Genomic DNA, 12,383 nt, shown 5'->3' with positions numbered 1-12,383 from the left:
ATTGTTCATCTGTAAAACTGGGTTAATGACTGTGACCTGTTCATGAACTGCTTCAGCATCTCCTTCTACATAATATTGGAGTTAGCAAATATGAAAAACTGAATGATTTGCCTCCTAATATAACAGACAGCAAACCATAATAAATCAAGTGTTTCTATTTTACCAAGATCAAGAATTTTACTAACTTGGCAATCATGCAGATCATCCACTCTCAGCCTTTTTCAGACACAAGAAGCCAATCCAAATGTAACACTACTTGCATGCACACCAATTCTAACATTGTAGGGCTGTTGTTTGGAGCATTCTCTTGAGGTTTTCTCATCCAACCTCCTGCTCGCAGCACGACACTTGCCAGCATTAAGCCTGGTCAGCTGTCTGTCTTGCTGTCCTGAAGGATGGAAATTTCAGTGGACCATGCCCTGTTCCACTGACAAAGAGGGTTTAACAGAAAAAAATATATACCTGCTAGAAGCCCACTGCCTGATAGTTCAGAGTTGGGGCTAAAAGTAAACTAAACCTGTCTCTGGAAGGGAAGCATTCCCATATATTCATTTTTATTGTTTCTTGTTAAATCTCATTCAATTTGTAATATGCTCATTCTTTTGTTGATTTATATGCTATTACAGTGCTGTAGTTTGGCTTTTAGATGTTTATTCATCATCCGAACATAACTTCAGGGTGAATTTTCTGTGGCCTGAATATGGTGTAGGGAGAGAAGCTCTGGACAGATATATCCAATACTTGTTACACTGGCAAAAACTAAGTTCTGAGAGATGGAGGTTTTATTAGGAGCCATTGTATAAAAACACTTACAAGTCCACCAGATAAGACCTATTATGCTGTGTGTGGCTTTTTATTTTCTAAGTTGATTCTGACTACTACAAAATTGCTGGTACATCATTACAAGGTTAGCCAAAATGTGATCCTCAAAGCACATCCACAGCAGGGAAGCTTGGAAACCCCACGTGGCTTTGAGGCTGAAGCACTGAAGTGGGGAGAGACAGGTCTTTATTCCCAGCTTTTGCCCACAGTAGGCAAACTATTTCATCTGTTCCCCATCTGCAAACCAGAGTAAATGGCAGTGACCTACTTTATAAAGTGCTTTGAGATCAACTGATGGAAAAAAAAAAAAAATAATAAGCAAGAGACTTTGCAAATGCTAAATAAAAGGGTTTATTTCTGGGAAATTCTTATGCTCCAAGTGTTCACACAAAAGATCGCTCTGATTTAAATATGCCCCTTTAGAAGCCAATTCAGTTAAATCAGTGAAACTTTTGGGTACACACAAGCCTAAAGAAAAAATCTGAAGCAGTAAGTACAGGGAAAAGGGAATGTACTAGTAGGCAGATCCTGCAGAGCAGAGTAAAATCCTCCGAAGTTAGGTTACACTGGCTTTGACCTCCCCATTTGACATTGGATCATGGTAGAGAAATGACTGGAGTAGAAAATGAGAGCCAGTCTTTTTACCTGGAGCTCACCCACATTATCCTGTGCCGTATTTGTAACTTTACTCTGTAGACTGTGTGGCCATGGAGGACAAACAACAAGAACTGAGGAACAACCCGTGCCAGACATGGACTTCCTAGCATACTTTAAAGTAGGGATGTTTCTTTTTGGCAGCAGTCCAAAGCCTGCAGGGAACTCAGCCTGAAGGATGGTGCTGTTGTTGTCATCCTTCCTCATAGTTCCGTCTGGAACAGCATAAGTGCCTTTTCAGCAGAGCATGCTGAATCAACTCATTTTTGGCCAGTTCAGTTTGGTTTTTGCTGAGCCCAGTGCTGGCAGAGGAGGGTGTGACCACTACAGCCTCTTTATTCTGCAGATTGCCTACCTCCTTTGTCATGGTTTCTACTTACCTGGATTCAGCTCAAATTGAGCTAGATTCATTGTCCAGTGTGTATTGTACTGGAATTGTAATTTCTGTGTGGATTCTTGAAGGCTATGTGATTCATTGTGACACAGTCACAAAACTTCTTCTGTAATCATGCTATCAAAAATTATTAGAGCTTAAAACAGGAAGTAAGTGAAGTAGAAATTGATGGACTAGACGAATTAATTTAGTCCTGGGTGATTTTTCTATTAATTCTGGGGGAAAGTACACATATTTGCAGAAAAGGGAGTTAAACACACTCTTCATTACATGAATCTAAAAAAAACTTCAGCAAGATTGTCTCAGCACTTGAATCCAAGAGTAAAATATTTAACCAATCTACCTTAATTGTAATCAATGGCATTTTGACCTAAGAAGCACTGCCTAAAACATTAGATCTCTCTCTTCAAAACACTCATCACGAGGGCAAAGAGGCAGCCCATGCCACAGCATGGAAGCCCCATCTTTTCTGTCTGCACAAGGGGACATGCATGTGTCTGCTGACCAGAGCAGAAGGTCTCACGCTATGCTGAGCTTAGGCCAAAGATTTTCTGTGTGATAGTAAGTTGTTTTGTTTGGTTGTGCTTTAGGAATTGTAGTTGTCCACATAGAGCCTGAATATTCAAAGAATAACAGTATTAAAGTTGTGGGGGCAAACTTAATGCTTTTCCTTAAAATGAATATTTTGCTTCAGTAGGTCTTCACAACAGTACTAATATGTAGGCTGCTCTGAAAGTTATGCCTCCTATTTTATTATGTTGATCCATGGTGTTAAAGGGTGGCTTGGCAGTAGGGGTTGAACAGCCTCTATCAATTACGTGTTGTTGCTGTGTGACAGATAGCAGCAGAGGGACACCGACAGAACAGTACCTGAGGTGGAAGTGGGTATGAAGCAAAAATGTTTCACTGAATTCTGGAAGAATAGCACCCATCGACATGGAGCTTAACATTGGTGGAGCCCAGACAGTGGATGTGAGCACAGTGAGGTGGTGGGTGGTGTGTTTCAGCACTGGTTAAAGTGACATGAAAGACAAGTCACATTCCAGACAGTCATGCAGATTTTTTACACTTGTAGCATGAAGGCTTCTGTTCATTACTGGTGAAAATCCACTGCTAATGGTGATGGTGATGCTGAAAAATATTGTATTGAAAAACTGAGAATTTGCTCTATCAAATAGCGTCATTGTGTTCTTTGTATTTGTTGCAGTCTCCATAGAAGTAAGGTGTTACATTTGAAGCAAACGATACAATATGCCACGTGCCCTTCACTAGGAACATGGAATGAAACACAATATTTTGAGTTATCCTGGCCTCATTAGGAAAAATAACTTCCATTTTTGCAGAGGCTTCCCTAAATTTGAACTTACCAAAGGGATGAAATCCAGAACACTTAAATGTGGGGTCTGAGAAAGAGAGGACTTTAGGGAGATGTTGCTATCAGTGATCCCAGGGACTTCAGCAACAAAGGTTGCAGCATTCTTCCCCAAGCATCTGGATCATCAGCTTAGCTGAAGGAGTGCTAAGTAGAACTGGACAGACTTTCTCTCTTCTCTGTAATTTCAAAGCCTTCATCTGTCTTTCTCTAAACCAATGAAAGCCAAAATAAATCATACAGCAGACTTAGGCTTACTACCAAAATTTTCATTCATGCTTTCCCATCTTCTGCAGCTAGTCTAGAATGTGAGACATCACTGGAATTCAGACCTATGACCTTCCAAATATTCACAATAAAGCTGCTTTGAAAGCATCATACGCTTCAATCTCAGGACAGCTTTTGTTGTCTTTGGTGTGGTGCAATTACTAAAATAATGTGGTCAGAAAGCCCTTCCATGTACCCTTCCATAGACCACAAACAGACTCGTGTACTTCTGTAAATTTGACAACAAATCCACTTTTGTCTACAGTTTTAATAGAAAATAATTTACTGGCTTGTAAAGGTAGTCTAAATTTCATATATAAATCTTCATTTTTCTAAGTAGCAGCTACTTACCTCATGCTTTATTAGGAGCTGGAGAAATAGAAAGGTTTGCTATTCATAACTACAACTTTGGCTTTCATAACATCATCAAATGAAATTTAGCTCCTCTTCTATGGGACTAATATAGGTCAGCTAGTCTTAGGGGTATACTACAGACCACCTGATCAAGGGGAGGCTGTTGATGAGGCTTTCTTGCTCCAGATGCGTGAGATGTCTGGCTCACGGGCTCTTGTCCTGGTGGGGGACTTCAACCATCCGGACATCTGTTGGAAAAACCACACGGCGAGCTGCAAGAGCTCCAGAAGGCTCTTGGAATCCATTGACGATAGCTTTCTGGTTCAGGTATTGGACAGACCGACCAGAGGTGAAGCGCTGCTAGACCTGCTGCTTACCAACGCCGAGGAGATCATCAAAGGCGTCAAGGTTGGAGGCTGCCTGGGCTCCAGCGACCACGCCCTGGTTGAGTTTGTGATCTCAAGCGATGTGGGCTTGGCAAAGAGCAGGATCAGGACACTGAACTTTAGAAAAGCAGACTTCAAGCTACTCAATGGATTGCTGGCCAAGATCCCCTGGCGCGCTGCCCTCAAAGACAGGGATGTTGAGGAGAGCTGGCGGCTCTTCAAGGATGCCCTCCTGGAAGCACAAGAGGTCTCCATTCCTCTGAATAAGAAAGTGGGCAGGCGAGGTAGGAAACCGGCATGGCTCAGCAAGGACCTGCTGAGAGAACTGAGGGCGAAGAAAGGGGTGTACAAGCTCTGGAAACAAGGCTGTGTCACCTGGGAAGAGTACAGGGATGCCGTCCGGACTTGCAGACGTGGGATCAGGGAAGCCAAGGCACAGGCAGAACTGAACTTGGCAAGGGACGTGAAAAACAATAAGAAAACCTTCTACAGGTACATTGGTCAGAAGAGACAGGCCAAAACGGGCGTACCTACTTTGGTAAATTTAAAAGGAGAACTGGCTTCAACAGATGAAGAGAAAGCTGAGGTGCTGAATGAGTTCTTCACCTCGGTCTTCGCTGGTGGCCAGGATTCTAGTCTTCTTCACGTCCATGAACCCTGCATCCCCAAACCTCTATGTGGGGACCAAGGAGGTAAATCCCTCCCCACTGTAAGGGCAGAGCAAGTCCGAGAGTACCTCCTTAGACTGAATGTGTACAAGTCTATGGGGCCAGATGGCGTGCATCCCAGGGTCCTGAAGGAGCTGGCTGAGGTGGTCGCCGAGCCGCTCTCCATCATATTTGAGAAGTCGTGGCTGTCAGGTGACGTCCCGGATGACTGGAGGAAGGGTCACGTCACTCCCATATACAAGAAGGGGAGCAGGGAGGACCCGGGGAACTACAGGCCGGTGAGTCTCACCTCCGTGCCTGGGAAGATCATGGAACAGATCCTCCTGGACAACATGCTCGATCACATAAAGAATGAGCATGTGATCCGAGACAGCCAGCACGGCTTCACCAAGGGAAGGTCATGCCTGACTAATCTTGTGGCCTTCTATGTTGGAGTGACGGCATTGGTGGACGAAGGGAAGGCGACCGATGTCATTTACCTGGACCTGAGCAAGGCCTTTGACATGGTCCCCCACCACATCCTCATCTCCAAATTGGAGGGAAGTGGATTTGATGGGTGGACGACCCGATGGATAAGCAATTGGTTGAAAGGCCGCAGACAGAGGGTGGTGGTCAATGGCTCTATGTCCAGGTGGAGGCCGGTAACAAGTGGTGTCCCCCAAGGGTCTGTCTTGGGACCGGTGCTCTTTAACATCTTTATTAATGACATCGATGAGGGAATTGAGTGCACCCTCAGCAAGTTTGCTGACGACACCAAGCTGAGTGGTGCGGTTGATACGGCGGAAGGAAGGGATGCCATTCAGAGGGACCTCGACAGGCTTGAGGGCTGGGCTCGGGTGAACCTAATGAGGTTCAACACGGCAAAGTGCAAGGTTTTGCATTTGGGCCGGAAGAACCCCAGGCACCCGTACAGGCTGGGAGGAGTGGTCCTTGAGAGCAGCTCGGCAGAGAAGGACCTCGGGGTCCTGATGGACGAGAGACTTAACATGAGCCAGCAGTGCGCTCTGGCAGCTCGAAAGGCAAATGGGATCCTGGGCTCCATCAGGAGAGGGGTGGTCAGCAGGGACAGGGAGGTGATCGTCCCTCTCTACTCGGCTCTTGTGAGGCCCCACCTGGAGTACTGTGTCCAGGTGTGGAGCCCTCAGTACAAGAAAGACATAGAGATCTTGGAAAGGGTCCAGAGGAGGGCGACTAAGATGATCAGGGGGCTGGAGCACCTCCCCTATGAGGACAGGCTGAGGGAGTTGGGCTTGTTCAGCCTGGAGAAGAGAAGGCTGCGGGGCGACCTCATTGCAGCCTATCAATACCTGAAGGGAACCTACACCCAGGAGGGGAGTAAACTCTTCAGAAGGGCTGACAACAGCAGGACTAGGGGAAATGGATCAAAGTTGAAGGAGGAAAGATTTAGGTTGGATGTTAGGGGGAAGTTCTTCACAAGGAGAGTGGTTAGGCCCTGGAACAGGCTGCCCAGGGAGGTTGTGGATGCCCCGTCCTTGGACGTGTTCAAGGCCAGGTTGGACGGGGTCCTGGGCAACCTGATCTGAATGTGTACGTTTGGTGGCCCTGCTAGGCAGGGGGGTTGGAACTACATGATCCTTGAGGTCCCTTCCAACCCAGGTGATTCTGTGATTCTGTGATTCTGTGATTCTTTCAGTATATTAAAAAAAAAAAAAAGAAGGAAGGAGGAAGAAAACTGGAGTTTATGTTATGTATCATTCAAATATGCCATCATTAGTAATAGATTTAGAATGAAAAGTAAGAACTAAAAATCATTTTAAGGCAGAACAAAAAACAACAAAAAAACCCCATACAAATACACTGCTCACACAAGTGAGAGAAATACATGTTTTATTTTAGTTGCTTCACACATTCATATTAGGGTAAATGCTAGGTTTAGGCAGCAGGATCTTTGTTTTCTGTGGGCACTTCCAATTGATCATGCTTTTCCTTCACAGTTTTTCTGAAGTGTTACTTTTCTGCATCTTGCTTCATACACTGAATAGGATGGAAAAATATCAACTGTGACATTCTGGGGTATATTTATTATGCAAACCTTTTAGCATAATAAGAGAGAGAAGCTTCATGTGCACACATGTAGTGGTATTGCAGAAGCATGCGTCTGCCCAGCGTTTGAGGCCGAAGATTTTCCTAACCAAAGTTGAGGATTGAAAATCTCAGGAGATTTTTGGAAATGAATAAGAATTGAGACTCTACTAGCCAGGGAGCTAAGAAAAACGGCTGTTGATTAATGATGCAGTGAGTGGCAATCTATTAAAATCTAACTAGTATAATAAAAAAGGATTAAACTGAACTACGAGACTGCTCCAATACACAAATATAAAAGTATCTTCCCTTAGGACATAGGAGTTTAATGACTGTCTGTAGCTTAACTGATATGAGAGCTGAGCTTTCCTGACACTGAAAATAAAATACTATCTCAATTATGGGTGAATGCTTTTACTGGACTAAAGCCAAATAAATCTGAGTTAACTGCAATAAAAGGGTGAAGGAATATATACTACTTCAACTGATAGTAAACATAAGAAGTTATAATATACTAAGGACTTTGGGAATAAATCAGTTCTTTTAGGAAACTGAAAATAAGAGGAGATGCTATTTTCTTTATTTAACTTCTTTACACCGTATTTTATTTTTACAATTGATATTTTCTCCTTTTTTTAAAATGCACATGGGCATGACCCACAGGGTGCAAGAAGTTATTTGAAGAAGTCCTGCATTGGTTCTCACTGTAGGTTCAAAGGTATGTTATTGTCATGAGCAGGATCATTTGTTCTGGTTAAAACAAGCAGTTTTAGAAATTAAAAGGCAGATGGTTCATGCAGCTTTCTGATTAAGATGCTGGAGACTACATTAGTATAATGAAATTGGTGTTAACATCAGTAAATAAAATCACCTCCAGATTTCATGTCTACAGGATGAGAACCTAAAAGTGGCAGCTCAGTTGCGTTCATTTGCTAACAAAGCTCAAGAGAAAGTAGTGCCATGTATTTTTGAAATGATCCAACTCACACTGTCCATCAGTAATATGCATGCTAAACTTGATCAGGGAACCATTCTTGAAAAGCTGTTACATAACTCACAGGAAGTGGTTTGCATGCTCAATACATTCAGCAGTAAACTATTACGTTCTTTGCAAGCTTTTGTTCATAACTTGGGAAGTTCTGGTTTAAACCACAAGGAAAGTGGAAGAGAGGCAGTGAGTAAAAAATGTATATCCCTGTGTCATGAGCTAAATGAACGTCCTCCCCCACATTCACACAAACAGTATCTATTAAGGTCATTCTAGGCTTTTCAAGGCCCTTCCATAGACAAAATATGCAGAAAGTGAAGTCAACTCAGTTTTATACTCTGACAGTGTTCTGAGGTTTTATCAGCAGGATGAAATGAAATTAAAAGAATTAAAATTGTAAAGTATAAAATGATCTATCAGAGAAGAAGTATATATTACACATGTATTTGTATAGACTTACATATATATACATACATTTACAGTACGTATCCGTATTTCCCTCATACGCCAGCTACCTCTGTGGATGCCAAAGATGATCAACTAGTACATTATATATGTATATATAATGTATATATATATGATCAACTAGTACATTAGTACATAACTAGTACTAGTACATAACAACTACTATTTTCTGTGATTTTGAAAGCAAAGTGGATTTATTTACTTAGCATTTATTGATAGGTGAGATTCATTAGTTCCTGTAATTAGAAAAAATGTAGATGAACTGAGTATAACAAAGGAAGCTACAGCATAGAATGGCAGGAGCCCAAAGAATGATAAATGAATTGTATGAACAGCAAAATATTCAGAAATTAGGCTTAAACTGTGCAATCACTGAATCATAGAACGGGTTAGGTTGGAATACACATTATATTTTTTGAAACATCTTTTTATCAATAAATCAGATCTCAAAATTCATTTGTCCTGCGAAGATATATTTCATTACGTTACATTTATTTTGGAGGTAGCTACTCATTCAATGAAAAGATAAGATGTTTAGTTTTAATAACAATGAAACAAATTCTTCAAAATTCTTTAATGCATATTTCTTCTTCCAGAAACTTCTTGGGAAATTTCTCATGACTTTTGGGCTGTTGCCTTAGAATAGGCAAATGCCTACAACTCATGTCCAGATCACCTTCGGCTTTCAAGGATGTTTAATATAGATAATAGCTTGGGACACATAATAAAGTGGTGTTGAAAACATTCTCAGGACTGCACCTGGCACAAAAGCAAGAAAGTAGTCTTGGACCTACTATAATTGCTGGAGGGAATACCTTAATTAATAGCTTGAGATAAATACCAAGCTGCTTTTTTTTCGAAAAAAGGGGCAGTAGTAAAGATTTGGCTGTTCAGACATAACAGATCCCATAACTATTTTTAAGGTCTGTAGACTCCCTGACACCATCAAAGCAAAAGGCTTTTGATTTGATTTTGCCAGTGCCAGAAAATGGACAGGCTTGGCAGGAAAGGATCACATGATGAACCAGGCACTAGTGTCACTGCTGAGTTTTGTTATTCTCTCTGACAGATTTGAGGACCTTGGCAAAGCATGCCTGCTGGATTTAAGAGGAACAGCACTGCCATCATGCTAGGCATCATGAATGAAAGCATACAGATAGCATTACTAGAGGGACTGGGTGGAATGGACAGAAATAAATAGGAGGAAAATAATGTTTCAGGCAGGATGCCATTCCTGTACCCAGAAATGATTATTCAAGTTATGCCCTGGCTCTGGAGAAAGCAAGTAAGGTACTCTACGGAGGGTGTTCTTGCCAATTCCTTCCCTGTCTGGTGATTATTAAAGGAGGCAACTACCCAGACAGAAGGTAGCTGTCAAGCTGTGTCTCTCCAGTCTGCTTCTCTTCTACAGCTGATCCTTGAACAGCTTTTGTGGTATGTGCTGAATATTCCCATCATGCTAGACTGTTGGTTTGCAGCCCACATTCTGCGACACTCATTTCTGTTTTTGCCAGTAGTTGGATGTTTTTCCTGTTGTCCTGTTACTGTCCTTTAGTAACTGCAGCTTATTGTTGGTGCTGTACAATTATGCTGTTGGCAGAAGAAAGATGAAAGAGCTGCAGGCAGAGAGGAAGAATAACCATGGGGTCCTCTTTGGTAGGAGTGAGGAAGTGGTCCTTCTTCTATCCTGACCCTTCACACTCTCTTTCAGTAGGTAGCTATATTGATCTTAAAGAGAAAAACAAGAGTGAAGCTCTTGCAACTATTGCCTTAAAATTTGGAAATCTATAGCTTCCAATAGAGAACAGCTTTTTTGGTAAATTAGTAGCTGTGTTTATTCTCTGTGCCTTGGTGTTACAGAATAGAACAGTAAGGAAGTAGACTGGAAGCGATGTAACCACCAATAGCAGCAGTAGGGTAAAGAAAAACTAAGCTACTGCCAGTCTCCTGAGTCTAAAATGATACATTTGCTCTACTCTACGGAGGGAATAGATAGTAGTGCTTAAAAGAGATGTAAGTGCTGATTAGAGTGAGAGTTACATTGTCAATTCAGTGGTAGGGAAAAAATATAAGAAAAGGAGCTGCTGGCTGCAATGATTTTGGTAGTTCTACTCAAGTGATGTATGAGGTTTAACAGGTGTTGCCTATTTCATTGCTGTATTTTCTTAGAGCAAAGAATCACCTGGAAACTCTTTAATAATCCCTCACCCTTTTGTCAGGTAGATGAATGTTCTTGTTAGTCTCTTATAGTTGAAGAAAAAAATATAGCCGTTGAAGGATAATGATTTAAGGTCAAAAAAAATCCTCAGTAGCACAACCAAAAAGAATATCCAAATCAGGTGTCAAATTGTTAATATTTCAAAAACTATTTGAGATGACAAACTGATTTTAGTAAAAGGTACTAATTAGTGACTAAAAAAATGTACAAGGCAGCAGACAGACTACAGCTGCACGAAGACAGCAATCTAGCTTGCTGATTATTCCATTTCTTGTCTGCCTTTCACACTTAAATTGAACACACTTAATGAACAGTTCTCCTTTTTACTCTGGACAGCATGGTTCACAAACTAAAAAGTGCACTTGATCATGACTACAACTACAGGAAGAAAACCAATAATTGTGATGAACGTGACTAGACACTACAGAGCAAAATATCCTTATTAATTCATCAAAAGAAACAGGGAATTGTGAATATGTACTTTGGCAGAAAAGGAAGGCTGTATGTACAGCTATTTTCTTATATAATATGTGTGGCACCTTGGTCAAGATGTAATCTTAGGTTTTGTGGATCCAAAGTACATTTTTAACAGTTGTTTCTGAACTGAAATGTGACACAAAATCTTTAAACACATTTTTGCACAGAAATCAATGTGGAAATTAATAGGTAAACTACACATAAAAATAACAGTAAGGCTAGATATTCTTGCTGTCCAAAATAAAGCCAGACATGCCTATAACAGATTCTGTTTCTCCTCAGCTTTCTCTCACTTGAAAAGTGATATAGCGTCCTGATCTAGAGGTAGAATTAATTCTAAAAAGCACACTTATTACACTCTGAAGTAAAAGCTGAGCATCTGCAAGATGGTAAAGCATTTCTAAAGGCAACAGAGATGCCAGCAGATTCTCAGCAGTCCATGGAAACAATGGAAAGGACATCAGCCTCTATGTCCTCATTTAGTTGCTTGACTTCTCCATTACACATAGAAGTAAACAGAAAAGGATTGAAGCTTGTGAGCAGGTTTGCTTTCTCTTTCTTGCAGTGGGAAAAATGAATGGAAGACTGAGGTAGCAATATGTTTTTTCTAAACAGAAGAATAATGCAGGCACTACAGCACTTTTTGCGTGTTTAGTCAAGACCAGAAGCTATGGACTGTGTTATCTTTCAGATTAATTTTGTTTGTGGATGACTATGCCTACTTTATACATTCAGAGGCATGGAAGATTCCTATCTCTAGCATGTTGAAAATTGTTGGTTATTCATGACACAGTTACAGGTTTTGTGCAACAAGGAAACTCCTTGGCTTGCAAAAACTTAGTGCATTCCCAAACAGAACTTTCTTTGTGTCCAACAGTTGATGTTCCAAATGTTGCACGATGCTAATTCGAGGCCAAAGGCTTCTGTTTCATAACAAACACTGAGTGCCACTACTTACAGCTGAGGGCAAACTGGCTCACTGAAAACTGCTACGAGTCTCATATTACCCTCCAGAACTGTATTTTCAACTGGAACACTGAAACTCAGCAGTTTGATGAACTGAGAAAGAATATGTGCAAGAGGTAACTCAACAACTCTCTTGGTTCCTCACTAAGTTTTATGTTTTTTACAGTCAGGTCAACTGGTGTTCTTAAATATAAAAGGGTATTTAAGAGGTGATCACAAGAAAACACAGACCACTGAATATTCAATCAATGATTTCAGAATTTGAAGGCTTCTAAGAGAGCCTTTGCCATGCAGTGTCTCTGTCTTGTG

The sequence above is a fragment of the Tympanuchus pallidicinctus genome, unplaced genomic scaffold (genome assembly GCF_026119805.1).
Source record: "Tympanuchus pallidicinctus isolate F22 unplaced genomic scaffold, pur_lepc_1.0 scaffold9, whole genome shotgun sequence".
Classification (NCBI taxonomy): Eukaryota; Metazoa; Chordata; class Aves; order Galliformes; family Phasianidae; genus Tympanuchus; species Tympanuchus pallidicinctus.
Note: the sequence above shows the minus strand (reverse complement) of the source record.